This window comes from Heterodontus francisci, chromosome 27, assembly GCF_036365525.1.
Source record: "Heterodontus francisci isolate sHetFra1 chromosome 27, sHetFra1.hap1, whole genome shotgun sequence".
Taxonomy (NCBI): Eukaryota; Metazoa; Chordata; class Chondrichthyes; order Heterodontiformes; family Heterodontidae; genus Heterodontus; species Heterodontus francisci.
In genome coordinates, this window is record NC_090397.1 from 68,945,869 (window position 1) to 68,960,272 (window position 14,404).

At 44.3% G+C, this 14,404-nt stretch overlaps 1 protein-coding gene across 2 annotated transcripts in view; it reads left to right on the top strand.

Annotated features, from left to right (window-relative positions):
* The first annotated feature begins 10,790 nt into the window (after nucleotides 1-10,790).
* The window catches only part of optn (optineurin), a 37,701-nt gene continuing 34,087 nt past the window's right edge, over nucleotides 10,791-14,404 (top strand). For both annotated transcript variants that reach the window (XM_068059553.1, XM_068059554.1), the window contains exon 1: nucleotides 10,791-10,889. The gene's annotated coding sequence lies outside the window, so the exon portion shown is untranslated. The remainder of the gene's footprint in view (nucleotides 10,890-14,404) is intronic.

Sequence of the window (14,404 nt, forward strand, 5' to 3'; positions counted from 1 at the left end):
AAAAACTTTGAATGAAGTTGATGCTTCAGAACCTGGCGGAGAGAGCCAATTGTCTCTCAGTCAGCCTGAACCAATCAGCTCCCCTGTGTTGGGTGAGAACCAATCACAATTTTCCACTGAGAGGACCAATCGGTGGTCTGTGGGAATTGTTAACTCTTTCTCCAACAAACACCCTTGGGAATTCCTTACAAATCAGCAATTTTAACAGGAGACACTGTCAGCTGAGAAAGTGCCTTGAAAGAATTGTTGCCCAGTTATGTTAAGAGAATCGGCACACTACTAGGATCAGTGGTGATGTGCTCACATCATCAGTCAACTTTTTTCAAATTAGCATGAAAGTTCAAAAGGAAATTGTGGAAGTTTGTGCTGTGGTGTGGCCAACTAACCCAGGTTTAAAGTTTTTGGGAAAAGTAACCAACTGTTCCTAAATTCACGGATTTAGGGGCAAAATTCCATTTCACTCATCAGTTTACAAGCAAACATGTCTTCACGGTCTAGCTTTAAGACACATTGGAGCTTAAAGAAAGAAGCTGTTTCTCAAAGTCGAAATTTGTTTGTTTTATAGTAGCATTGTAACCTTATAGATCTCACATATATTTAGCTATCATTTTATTATATGCTGACTTGTTGGTGAAGTAAAGTCAGACTGAGATCAACTCAACAACTTATATTTACGTAACGTCAATAAGCTAGTATAACATCTCAAGGCCCTTCACAGGAGCTTTATAAAACAAAATTTGACACCTAGCCAGGTAAGGAAATATTAGAGCTGGTGACCAAAAGCTTGGTGAAAGACGTAGCTTTTAAGGAGCATCTTAAAGGAGGAAAAAGAGTTAGAGAGGCCGAGAGGTCTAAGGAGGGAATTCCAGAGCTTAGGGTCCAGGCAGCTGAAGGCACGGCCACCAATAGTGGAGTGATTAAAATTGGGCACATGCAAGAGGCCAGAATTGGAGCAGCGCAAATATCTCGGAGGGTTGTGGGGCCGGAGGAGATTACAGAAATAGGGAGGGGCGAGGCCATAGAGGGATTTAAAAACAAGGATGAGAATTTTAAATTTGAGGTTTTGCTTAACTGGGAGGCAATGTGGTTCAGTAAGCACAGGGCTAATGGGTGAATGGAAACACAGAGGATTTTATAAGCAGTAAACATAAGTTGTTCGAAACATATCAATCTATAATGAGGTATCTGCAACGGGGAAAAAAAGGTCAGTGGCTGGGCAGCTTTGTTACCAGGCTCTATTGCCATGTTCATTTATAATTTAAACTGGGCTTTCTTAACATGTGGAGCAGATCCACAAGTATCACACAGGGCACAGCAGGGTGTTATCTTCTTTAGTCTGTCTCAACTATCACCATCAGTCAAATCCAGAATAAATTTATATAAAGTCCCACAGGGGTTGCCAGCTTATTTGTACATGCAGAACATTCCAAACGCATAGACCACTTCTAAATGCATTGAATCATTTTGTAAACTGAAGTCTTTGTCACAGTTTCTAGAATCAGGCTTTAATTTATGTGGTGACATGGCGATAGCAACATAGCTGGCTGGAAAAGAGTTAACAATTCCCAGGAACAGGACTAGGCCATTCCCAAATGACCTAGTCCTCCTCCTATTTCTTATATTCTAACATTTCAATTATGTCTGAAAGACAGAGAGTATTTTTCAATGATGTACAGTATGCATGTTTAAATTTACTTGTCTAACAGTGGATACTTGTGGTTTTAGAATTCATTAGAGCCATGAATGACCAATCCCCCAAAATGTTTAGATCTACCTTCCCTTGGGGGTAGGTGAGGGTGTACATAGTCATTGAAAGGACTTTCAAAGTTTTATATGAATGGATCTCACATGGTATTGCTCACGAATAAAAGTGTTTCTAAATTGAAACATATTGTTTCCTTCACCATTATAGGTAAATGAATAAATTTGTTCCCCTCATATGCCACAACTACAATGTGTATGCATTGTGTTGTTGGCACCTTTTTTTTTTATTCGTTCATGGGATGTGGGTGTCACTGGCAACAACAGCTTTATTGCCCATTCTTAATTGCCATTGAGAAAGTGGTGGTGTAGGGACATCCACAGTGCTGTTAGGGAGGCTGCACAAATTAACAAGCACTTTAATACAGTTAATTATATTTTACCGACACAATTTACCCAGATAAGTTTCACAGGTTCATATTTTGCTTTGTTTTGATATTTTAATGTTTATAAAAAGTGACCTTCACAGTCTTTATAATAGCTTTGTAGTTTTTAGTGCTGCCAGCGCTCAGGCCTTTTCCATTGTTGGAGGGGATGTATGATTTAAAAACTGTAAGTTCTGGCACATTTATCACAAATCATAAAGAATAGTGTGATATACACCCTCTCACCCCAAAATGTGGCATTATTCCTTGGACTCAGAAAAGAGGCAGCATTAATTACATTCTGGAAGTTGCAGTGCACGAATTGCTTTCAAAAACGTGACACTGTGTCACGTGAGAGTTGTGGTCTCCTATCTGGCTTCTTGATTCTGCTGATAGAGTGACAGTTCTGGAAATGCCCCTGAACTTAAGTTCTCGGCTGCTTCGAGAGGAACCGGTCTCCCACAAAAAATGTTGTTTCAGACATTTCAAACACACAAAACTCAACTCTGTTGGTCAGCTCAATTGTTTTTTGTGAATTTTTTTTTTTTGCCTGTATTTTTATCATTTTAGAAACCTTATTTTAGTACCACTTCCTTAGACTAGTGAGGAGGAAGATGGCGGCAAAAAGGTTTTTTAAAAAATATTTATAGTAAATTAATTGGTTCAAATTCTGGTTCTTATAATTGGTAGCTGTTTGCCAAATGCAAAATTTGTTTGGCAGTTTTTAAAATGCTTGATTGATAGTTTTAACTACTTATTCTATGTTCAGGATCCATTCATTTGTGATTTGTTTGTGTTCTATGAAAATGGTATGTGCCAATTAGGTACAAGTTTGACATACATTTTCCATTGTTGCAATATTTCCAATGTGATGATTTGAGGAGTACAATTTTGAGATGTGAAGAATTTGGTCAGCTTAAATTACATCTCCTACTGGATGATTACAAAAGAATTTTGGAAGCTTTTACATGCCTGCTAAAAGGCCCAGATTTTGCTGGAAAATTAACAGCATGTGAATGGCACACACCGTACAAATCAGCCAGCAACTTGTGGCAATGGAGAGATACCCCGTGAATTGCAAATCACTTCAGGTTTCTGGCTGAGTTGCACCACTTTGTAAAAACAATCTTGTCCTCAACCTCCCTGTGGGTTTCATGAAGCTTCTGCATTTTCGTATTAACTGCCCATTAAAACTGCTGCAGTAAGTTAAGTCTAATAATTAAAAGTGCAAGTGCCCTTTTAAAGGAGATACACTATTTGCCCTGTTGTTCACCAAGGTCCCGGATACACTGTGCTGTGCCATTATCAGCTTGCACTTCCAGCAACTTTGTGGGCAAAAAATGTTAAAACCAACTCCAGAAAAATCTGGGCCAAAGCCATTGCAGAGCTATACATTTCATACACACATTTTAATACCAAACTAATTGTTAGGCAAAAATAATTCATGCTGAAGTGAGATATTCAGCAAGTAATTAACTGCATCCCTGATTTAACAAGGTTCTACCACCAGAACAGTCTATGACAAAGTGTCACATTACAAGATATAAATCTTTGTAAATTGTAAAGACAAGTATGAGATATTGATCGTATGTAGAAAAAAATTATTCTAAAAGAATTTCACTGTACATTATTGTCCTCTTATATTAACCTAATTTTATACAGGAAGTATCCAAATTTTTGACCTCATATAAATATTATCTTTATACATATTGTGCAACATCCTTTGTTGGGTTTTTTCTCTCTATCCGATGCTCCATGCCAATTGCCAATCTTGCACTGGAAGAGAAGGTGTTCCTCACACCTTCGGCAATCCTTTCTCCTTCCTTCAATGCCAACAAGAATGACTTGCATTCATATAGCACCTTGGTAGAAAATTCTACCAAGATCCCTCACAGAGGGATAATCAGTCAAAAAATCAATGGCAAGCCGGAGGATATAGTAGGAGTGGTGACCAGTTTACCAGAAGAAAAAGGATCTATCTTGCTAAAAATAATTATGTTCAATAAGGAAGGGATTTCAACTTTATAACTCCTTTATTTATTTAGAGATACAGCACTGAAACAGGCCCTTCAGCCCTTCGAGTCTGTGTTGACCATCAACCACCCATTTATACTAATCCTACATTAATCCCATTACCCTCACATCCCCACCTTCCTATACTAGGGGCAATTTATAATGGCTAATTTACCTATCAACCTGGCTGTAGGAGGAAACTGGAGCACCCGGCGAAAACCCATGCAGTCACAGGGAGAACTTGCAAACTCTGCACAGGCAGTACCCAGAATCAAACCTGGGTCACTGGAGCTGTGAGGCTGCAATGCTAACCACTGCGCCACTGTGCTGCCCTTTTCTCAAGGATTACAATTTTGAAGTATCTATTTAAAATTAAATTTGCAATTGACAGATGAAATAAAGTTGTACACAAATGAAGGGGCGGTCGAGGCAGGAACCTGCACAACATTTATGAAGTATTTAGATGAGCACTTGAAACGCCATAGCATACAATGCTATGGGCCAAGTGCTGGAAAATGGGATTAGAATAGATAGGTGCTTGATGGCCGGCACAGACACGATGGGCCGAAGGGCCGGTTTCTGTGCTGTATAACTCTATGACTGTAAATACTTTCAACAATTTTATGATGGTTAATCGTTTAGAATCAATGGCGTGAGAGCTCCATCTAGTGGGTTGACAGAGTGATGTTTCTGCAAATGATACACTCCAAAGGCTAGATTTTATTTTTCAGCTGCCAGGAAAGAAATAGCAGCCCTCACGCCGCGATTTTGAGCGCGGCGACTCATTTAAATACATACAGCAGCCGTCCTCCAAATCACGTGGTGGGGGCGGACTCGGGGACACTGTGAACAGCATCAGCTGTCTCTGCCCAGGCACTGGTGCTATTTTTAAAGGGCTGCCAGCCCTGCTCAGAGAATGCAGAGTTGCCCCACCCCCCCCCCCCCCACTGCACTAAAAATAAATGTTTGACCTGTCCCCCACAAGACACTGAAATTGCAGAGTTGACCCCTTCTCCCCCACACTAAAAATGCAGAGTTGACCCCATTTTCCCCCCGCCTCCCACTACACTAAAAATGCTCTGATCCCCCCCCCCACCCCCCCCCCTCGGTTGTGTCAACTTTCCTTGGACGGGAAAGTGAAGGCGCGTGAGTGCCGTCCGTCGCACTGAAGATCCAGATCCGATGGTAAGATCGTGGAGAATTGGATTTGAATGTACGCATAGAGTTTATTTAAATATTTGAAGTCGGATCCCTGCGCCAAGCAGCGGGGCGGTGGGGGACCACCATGGATCCTCACCGCCTCCAGGAAGAACGGGGCCGGCAATCCCAGCATCAGGCTCTGTGGCGGGCTGTTGCTGATGCGATCTTTCAGCAACCCCCCCCCCCCCACGCCATGGAGCCCGACACTGGGAGCTGAACAAAATTCAGCTGCTAATGTGGCAAAACCCAACAGATTTACACAAGCTCACAAGACAATTATGGATGGGTAAGGCCCTTCAGCCCATATGGTTCATCCACACAAAGAAGTTTTCAGTTCCCCCAATGCTGCAGCTGTCTATTTCTTAAGTGATTTCTTGGTTTTCACCATTCTAACAGGAAGTATAAGAGGAGGGTTTGTCTACTGAGTCATTATGGGTGGAAGTCAGAAACAGGAAAGGAGCAGTCACTTTATTGGGAGTTTTCTATAGACCCCCCAATAGCAACAGAGACACGGAGGAACAGATTGGGAGGCAGATTTTGGAAAGGTGCAGAAGTAACAGGGTTGTTGGCATGGGTGACTTCAACTTCCCTAATATTGATTGGAACCTCCTTAGTGCAAATAGTTTGGATGGAGCAGTTTTTGTCAGGTGTGTCCAGGAAGGTTTCCTGACTCAATATGTAGATAGGCCGACTAGAGGGGAGGCTATGTTGGACTTGGTGCTTGGCAACGAACCAGGCCAGGTGGCAGATCTCTCGGTGGGAGAGCATTTCGGTGATAGTGATCACAACTCCCTGACCTTTACTATAGTCATGGAGAGGGACAGGAGCAGACGGGATGGGAAAATATTTAATTGAGGAAGGGGGAATTACAATGCTATTAGGCAGGAACTGGGGAGCATAAATTGGGAACAGATGTTCTCAGGGAAATGCACGACAGAAATGTGGAGGTTGTTTAGGGAGCACTTGCTGCGACTGCTGGATAGGTTTGTCCCGATGAGGCAAGGAAGGGATGGGAGGGTGAAGGAACCTTGGATGACAAGAGATGTGGAACAGCTAGTGAAGAGGAAGAAGGAAGCTTACTTAAGGTTGAGGAAGCAAGGATCAGACAGGGCTCTAGAGGGTTACAAGGTAGCCAGGAAGGAACTGAAGAATGGACTTAGGAGAGCTAGAAGGGGACATGAAAAAGTCTTGGCGGGTAGGATTAAGGAAAATCCCAAAGCCTTCTACACTTATGTGAGGAACAAGAGGATGACCAGAGTGAGGGTAGGGCCGATCAGGGATAGTGGAGGGAACTTGTGCCTGGAGTCGGAGGAGGTAGGGGAGGTCCTAAATGAATACTTTGCTTCAGTATTCACTAGTGAGGGGGACCTGGTCGTTTGTGAGGACAGCGTGAAACAGGCTGATATGCTCGAACAGGTTGATGTTAAGAGGGAGAATGTGCTGGAAATTTTGAATGATATGAGGACAGATAAGTCCCCGGGGCCAGACAGGATATACTCAAGGATATTACGGGAAGCGAGGCAAGAGATTGCCGCGCCTTTGGCGATGATCTTTGCGTCCTCACTGTCCACTGGAGTAGTACCAGATGATTGGAGGGTGGCAAATGTTATTCCCTTGTTCAAGAAAGGGAATAGGGATAACCCTGGGAATTATAGACCAGTCAGTCTTACGTCGGTAGTGGACAAATTAATGGAGAGGATTCTGAGATACAGGATTTATGATTATTTGGAAAAGCATGGTTTGATTAGAGACAGTCAGCATGGCTTTGTGAGGGGCAGGTCATGCCTCACAAGCCTTATTGAATTCTTTGAAGATGTGACAAAACACATTGATGAAGGAAGAGCAGTGTATGTGGTGTATATGGATTTTAGCAAGGCGTTTGATAAGGTTCCCCATGGTAGGCTCATTCAGAAAGTAAGGAGGCATGGGATACAGGGAAAGTTGGCTGTCTGGATACAAAATTGGCTGGCCCATAGAAGACAGAGGGTGGTAGTAGATGGAAAGTATTCAGCATGGAGCTCGGTGACCAGTGGTGTTCCGCAGGGATCTGTTCTGGGACCTCTGCTCTTTGTGATTTTTATAAATGACTTGGATGAGGAAGTGGAAGGCTGGGTTAGCAAGTTTGCCGATGACACGAAGATTGCTGGAGTTGTGGATAGTGTGGAAGGCTGTTGTAGGTTGCAGCGGGACATTGACAGGATGCAGAGCTGGGCTGAGAAGTGGCAGATGGAGTTCAACCTGGAAAAGTGTGAAGTGATTCATTTTGGAAGGTCGAATTTGAATGCAGAATACAGGCTAAAAGACAGGATTCTTGGTAGTGTGGAGGAACAGAGGGATCTTGGGGTCCATGTCCATAGATCGCTCAAAGTTGCCACCCAAGTTGATAGGGTTGTTAAGAAGGCGTATGGTGTGTTGGCTTTCATTAACAGGGGGATTGAGTTTAAGAGCCACGAGGTTATGCTGCAGCTCTATAAAGCCCTGGTTAGACCACACTTGGAATATTGTGTTCAGTTCTGGTCGCCTCATTATAGGAAGGATGTGGAAGCTTTAGAGAGGGTGCAGAGGAGATTTACCAGGATGCTGCCTGGACTGGACGGCATGTCTTACGAAGAAAGATTGAGGGAGCTAGGGCTTTTCTCATTGGAGCGAAGGAGGATGAGAGGTGACTTGATAGAGGGGTACAAGATGATGAGAGGCATAGATAGAGTGGATAGCCAGAGACTTTTTCCCAGGGCGGAAAGGGGGCATAATTTTAAGGTGATTGGAGGAAGGTTTCGGGGAGATGTCAGAGGTAGGTTCTTTACACAGAGAGTGGTGGGTGCGTGAAATGCGCTGCCAGCAGTGGTAGCAGAAGCAGATACATTAGGGACATTTAAGCGACTCTTGGATAGGTACATGGATGATAGTAGAATGAAGGGTAGGTAGGTAGTTTGATCTTAGAGTAGGTTAAAGGTTCGGCACAACATCGTGGGCCGAAGGGCCTGTACTGTGCTGTACTGTTCTATGTTCTAAGTCCACTGCAACTGTTAATATTCTGACGGAAACCACACCTGCCAAAAATGAGACATATTAATTTTGTCATATGGAACATTATTTTTGAACTGTTACTGGACTTGAAATAACTTGCTTAAAAAGACCACAGCAGTAGCTGAAAACATGGCTGCACATTTGCATTCTAAAAGACAGTTGCAGGAAGAAGACAATGGGAGTGTCTCCCTGATTCAATTAGCCAGATGCATTTTTGATCAAGAGACTTGAATGTGTAAGAGCCAGCATTCCAGCCCCCCGCACTGAGAGTGTCTGCTAAGCTTGGGGGAAATCCACAAACCTCGCAGGAGAGGTTGCCACAAATAACGAGCAAGTCACATGACTAACCTGCTGGCCAACTTGGAGTTAATTGAACTGTGCTCACAGAGCAGTTGTGAGAAGAGACTGCAATTTGAAGACAACAGTGAAGGACAGTCTCTCCCCGAATCTCTCTCCCTCAAGCAAAGTTCCAGAGACCCACGGAAGTAACTTAAGCCTCAAGACAGAAGACCAGCGAAACAAGTTTGAAAGTGTGCACTGGCCCCAACGACAACTGCAAGACTTAACGTCAATCAAAGAGTTTACATCAAACCCAAAACCAGTAACTGAACTCCAGCTATTACTTCAAACCTTTCCCCTTCTTTCTTCTCCTCTATTTGCAGAGTGTTTATCGCGTATGCATGCTAGCGTGGTCGCATTGCATATTCTTAGTAGTTTTAACTGAGTTACAGTCTTTAAGGTTAATAAACATACTCCTTTCTTGTTTAAATCTGAGAAAACCTGTTGCACTGATTTCTTTGCCATTACAATTAGAGAGCAGTGAGCAAGGACTCACTGAGAGGGAAGTTAAAACACAGTTTAAAAAGTTAAACTCTGATACAGCCAAACCAGGAAAAGGCTGCTAAGGGAGCCCCACACCCCTTTCTCACCTGGTCATAACAATATCATCCTCTGTCTTAACTTTGTGATGTCAGTCTTAAGATTACATTTTACTAGTTTGAACCCTTATCCCTTGTCCTACTCTCATAATTTAACTTAAATTTACTATTTGAGATCAATCTTTTCCATACTATTTACAGTCTTAAATACCTTTGTAAGATCACCTCTCAGATGCCAACTTTCCAAGCTAAAAAAAAGTTGCCCTTGTCTTGCCTCATAACTCATTCGCCTGACATCTGGGACAAACCTCCTGGTTCATCTCTACAATGCCTCCAGTTCGTGAACATCTCTCTCACGGTTCAGTGACTAGAATTAGACAAAATATTCAAGCTGTGGTCTGGCCAGACCTGATTATATTGAATTGTCCTTGCTATACAGTTAAACATTCTATTTACTCTGCATTAGTTGGGCATGTTTGATCTACTAAGGCTCCTTAGTCTTTTTCCACATCATCTTATTCTTACATGTTTTCCAAAAGGTTTTTTCAAAGCTATGTATGAGATCTAGAGTAGTGGTAATGTTTGGTCTTGTACTTCAGCAGGAAAGCCATTTTTGGAAAGAGCAAAATATCATACCCGAGAGTTGTTTCTATACATGGCGCATAACAGTTCTCCTCAAACCAACTCAGAATCTTAACTGGTGAATTTCTGAGTTGTGCTAATAAATATGACTGGGAAGTAAAAAGCAAGATGAACAATAAAAAAAGGCATCTGCCTACTAAACTATTACTTTGCAAACAACTACTGGTGATACAATTTCAAGTTTAGTGCCAGTTCACTGATCTATCTGCCCAGACTCCTTACTTAACTAGGCCTCCTCAAGTATCTGTTCCAGTCTGTTTTAAAAGTAAGTATGGAATCAGCTTCCACCACATTTTCAGGTGTAGCATTCCAGATCCTGACCCCTGTGTGTTAGCTGTGGCGGAGTTGGTAGCATGCTTACACGTGAGTTAGAAGTTTGGGGATTCAAGTCCCCCTCCAGAACTTGTGCACAAAAATCTGGACTAACACGCCAGTGCTGAGGGAGTGCTGCACTGTCAAAGGTGCTGTCTTTCAGATGAGAGATTAAACTGAAGTCTGTCTGCCCTCTCTGGTGGATGTAAAGGATCTGAAGGCACTCTTTTGAAGAAGGGCAGGGGAGTTATCCTTGGTGTCCTGCCCAATATTTATCCCTCAATCAATATCTGATCATTATCACATTGCTGCTGAATGTAAAGTGCTTTCGCATGTTCGGCCATTACGGTGCTACATAAATGTAAATCTTTTTTTCTTCTGAGTGAAAAAAAAACTTTTCTAGATAACTCCCTGTTCTGCTGGCAACCCATGTTAAACCGAGGGGAAAGGCAACACTGCAGAGAATCTTCTCCACCACGTTTCTCCTCCTTCACCAAGATGGCGGCGGCCGGGCCTCGCTCTCGGGTCACGTGGCCGACTGCGGTGACGTGGACTTCGCGTCACGCCTACGACATGTTGACGTTTCCTGTACGTCACGCGTGGGGGGGGGGGGTGCGCGGGGATTGCGGCTGTTGGACGGCAGTGAGTGTTGACAGGAGGATCGGCTCGGTGAGCATTGCGGCTCCTGAAAGTAAGTGTCTGCCTGGGGAGGGAGCGAGCGAGCGAGCGAGCGAATTAAAGGTGCGGTCTAACCAAAACACCGAGGCTGTCCGCAAAGTAGTCACTGGGGCGATTTTAACAGGTTCGGGCGCAGCCCACGCCTGAATTTCAGGCCAGTTACTGCCGGCCGGGCCTGAGGGCCTCGGTTCCGGCTGAGGCGGCTACATTGGAACGATAAGTGACGGGAAAGCGAAAGCGTGTCCGGAGCCTGAATGTGGGCCGGGCTGTTTGAGCCCTCGTTCGATGTTGGTATGGGGAGTTGGCTGTAAAACCGCAGCTTCGAGCCTCTTGTGTGTCAGCTGAACTCTCACTGAGTCAGAAGGTTCAAGTCCCACTCCAGAGTCTTGAGTGCAAACATCTAGACTGACTCTCCAGTGCAGTACTGAGGGAGTACAACACTGTCGGAGGTACTGTCTTTCAGATGAGAGTTTATCCTGAGACCCTGTCTGCCCCCTCGGGTGGGTGTAAAAGATCCCATGGCACTATTTTTGAGAGGAAACAGAGGAGTTAGCCCTGGTAGAAAAACAGGAAATGTTGAAATTACGCAACTTGTCTCAGCACAACTGGAAAGAGAAACAAAAGGTAGCATTTCAGGTCAATGAACTGTGAAAATTTGGACAGGTTTTGAGCAAGGCAAGGAAAGGGGGAGGGGGTGAGAAAGAACAAAAGGGAAGGTATGTGATAGGATGGAAGACAGGCGAGATTAAATAGCAAAAGGGATATTGGTGCAAGGCAAAGGATATTGATAATGGGGCAGTATAATGTGGATAAATGTGAGGTTATCCACTTTGGTAGCAAAAACAGGAAGGCAGATTATTATCTGAACGGCTATAAACTGAGAGCGGGGAATATGCAGCAAGACCTGGGTGTTCTCGTACACCAGTCGTTGAAGGTAAGCATGCAGGTGCAGCAGGCGGTAAAAAAGGCAAATGGTATGTTGGCCTTCATAGCGAGAGGCTTTGAATACAGGAGCAGGGATGTCTTGCTGCAATTATACAGGGCCTTGGTGAGGCCACACCTGGAATATTGTGTGCAGTTTTGGTCTCCTTATCTGAGGAAGGATGTTCTTGCTATCGAGGGAGTGCAGCGAAGGTTGACCAGACTGATTCCTGGGATGGCGGGACTGACATATGAGGAGAGATTGAGTCGGTTAGGATTATATTCGCTGGAGTTCAGAAGAGTGAGGGGGGATCTCATAGAAACCTATAAAATTCTAACAGGACTTGACAGGGATGCAGGATGGATGCTCCCAATGGTGGGTGCGTCCAGAACCAGGGGTCATAGTCTTAGGATACGGGGTAAACCTTTCAGGACTGAGATGAGGAGAAATTTCTTCACTGAGAGTGGTGAGCCTGTGGAATTTGCTACCACAGAAAGCATTTGAGGCCAAAACATTGTATGTTTTCAAGAAGGAGTTAGATATAGCTCTTGGGTCTAAAGGGATCAGAGGGTATGGGGGGGGAAGTGGGAACAGGTTACTGAGTTGCATGATCAGCCATGATCATAATGAATGACGGAGCAGGCTTGAAGGGCCGAATGGCTTACTCCTCCTATTTTCTATGTTTCTATGTTAGTAAAGGCAGAAAAGATGTAACTAGAGCAGGTGTCAATGGTGGATTCATGAACATCTACTGTCTGAAAACAAAAAAAAAGGGAAAACCAAAACCAGGAAAAAATAAGAAAACAAAATGGTGGTAGAGGTTATGATCTGAAATTGTTGAACTTGCTGTTGAGTCCAGAAGGATGTAAAGTGTGAAATTGAAAGATGAGGTACTGTTCCTTGAGCTCACATTGATCTTCATTGGAACACTGAGGGAGGCTGAGGACAGAGAGGTCAGACTGGGATTAAGGGAGCAATTGAATTGACAGGCAACAGGAAACTTGGGGTCATGCTTTAGGACTGAACAGAGGTGTTCTACAAAGCGATATCCTGCAATCTGCATTTGATTTCCCCAATTTAGAGGATTCCACATTGTGAGCAGCGAATACAGTATGCTAAATTGAAAGAAGTGCAAATAAATCACTGTTATACCTGGAAGGAATGTTTGGGGCCTTGGGCGGTGAGGCCAGAGGAGGTAAAAGGGTAGGTGCTGTACCTCCTGCGCTTGCATAGAAAAGTGCAGTGAGAAGGGGTTTTTGGGGTGATTGAGGAGTGGATCAGGGTGTCACAGAGGGAACGGTTCCTTCAGAAGGCTGAAAGGAAAGGGGAAGATGTGTTTGGAGGTGGTGGAAATGGCGGCGGATGATCTGTTGGATACGGAGGCCACTGGGGGTGGAATGTGAGGACAAGGGGAACCCTATAATGGTTCTGGGAGTGAGGGGAAGTGGTGAGAGGAGAGGTGTGTGAAATAGAACAGGCATGGCCAAGGGCCTTGTCAACTACGGTGGGGGTGAAACCTCAATTGATGACCTATCTGAAGTGCTTCCATATCAGCGCCACTCAATAAGATCATGGCTGAACTTCTACATCAACTTAGCTTTCGCACCCTATCCCCATATCCCTTGATTTCCTTAGTGCCCAAAAAGCTATCTCACTCAGCCTTGAATGCACTCAACGACTCAAGCATCCACAGCTCTCTGAAGTAGAGAATTCCAAAGATTCACAGCCCTCTGAATGAAGAAATTTCTCCTCATCTCAGTCCAAAATGGCCAGTCCCAGTTCGGGACTTTCCAGCCAGTGAAAATAGCCTCTCAGCATCTACCCTATGAAGCCCTCTAAGAAATTTACATGTTTCAGTGAGATTGCTTCTCATTCTTCCAAACTCCAGGTAATATAGGCCTACTCAATCTCTCCCTCATAGGACATCCCTCTAATCCGAGCAATTATTCGAGTGAGCCTACATTGCACTAGAGGCCTTTTACCCGACCCGAACCCAACGGGACCCGACGACATGTATCGGGTTCGGGTCAGGTCAGGCTGAGTCAGGCCGGGCCGGGCCGGACACACACAGTAAGTGCTCTGCTGGTAATTATTGGAATTAAAAAACTTACCTGAGCTGGGAGTCTGGGACGAAACTGAGTCTGCACAGTGAGCGAGTGACGTCACTATGACGTCATTGCACATGCGCTGCAGGTTCGGTGTCAGGAAGGTAAGTAAACGGATGCTTGGGTTGTGCTTGTGTCGGGTCTGTGCTCGCGGGGTCGGGTCGGGCTCGGGGCAAAATCTGAGGGACTTGGGCTGGGTTGGGCTCGGGTCCGCTGTGGTTCGGGTCGGGTTCTTTTTCCCGACCTAAAGCAGGCCTCTACATTACACCCCTTCTAAGCAAGTGTACCCTTTCTTAGGTAAGTAGAGTTCAACTGTACATGGTACACCAGGTGCGGTCACACCAAAGCCCTATATAATTTCACCAACTTCCTTACTGTTATGTTCTAACCCCTTTGCGATAAAGGCATACCATTTGCATAGGTGTTTTTTTTAAAAAGGGGTTTTGTGCAATCGCAGTTTTGCAGTCCAGCAAAGCTGAGAGGGTGTAAAATCATTTTGAG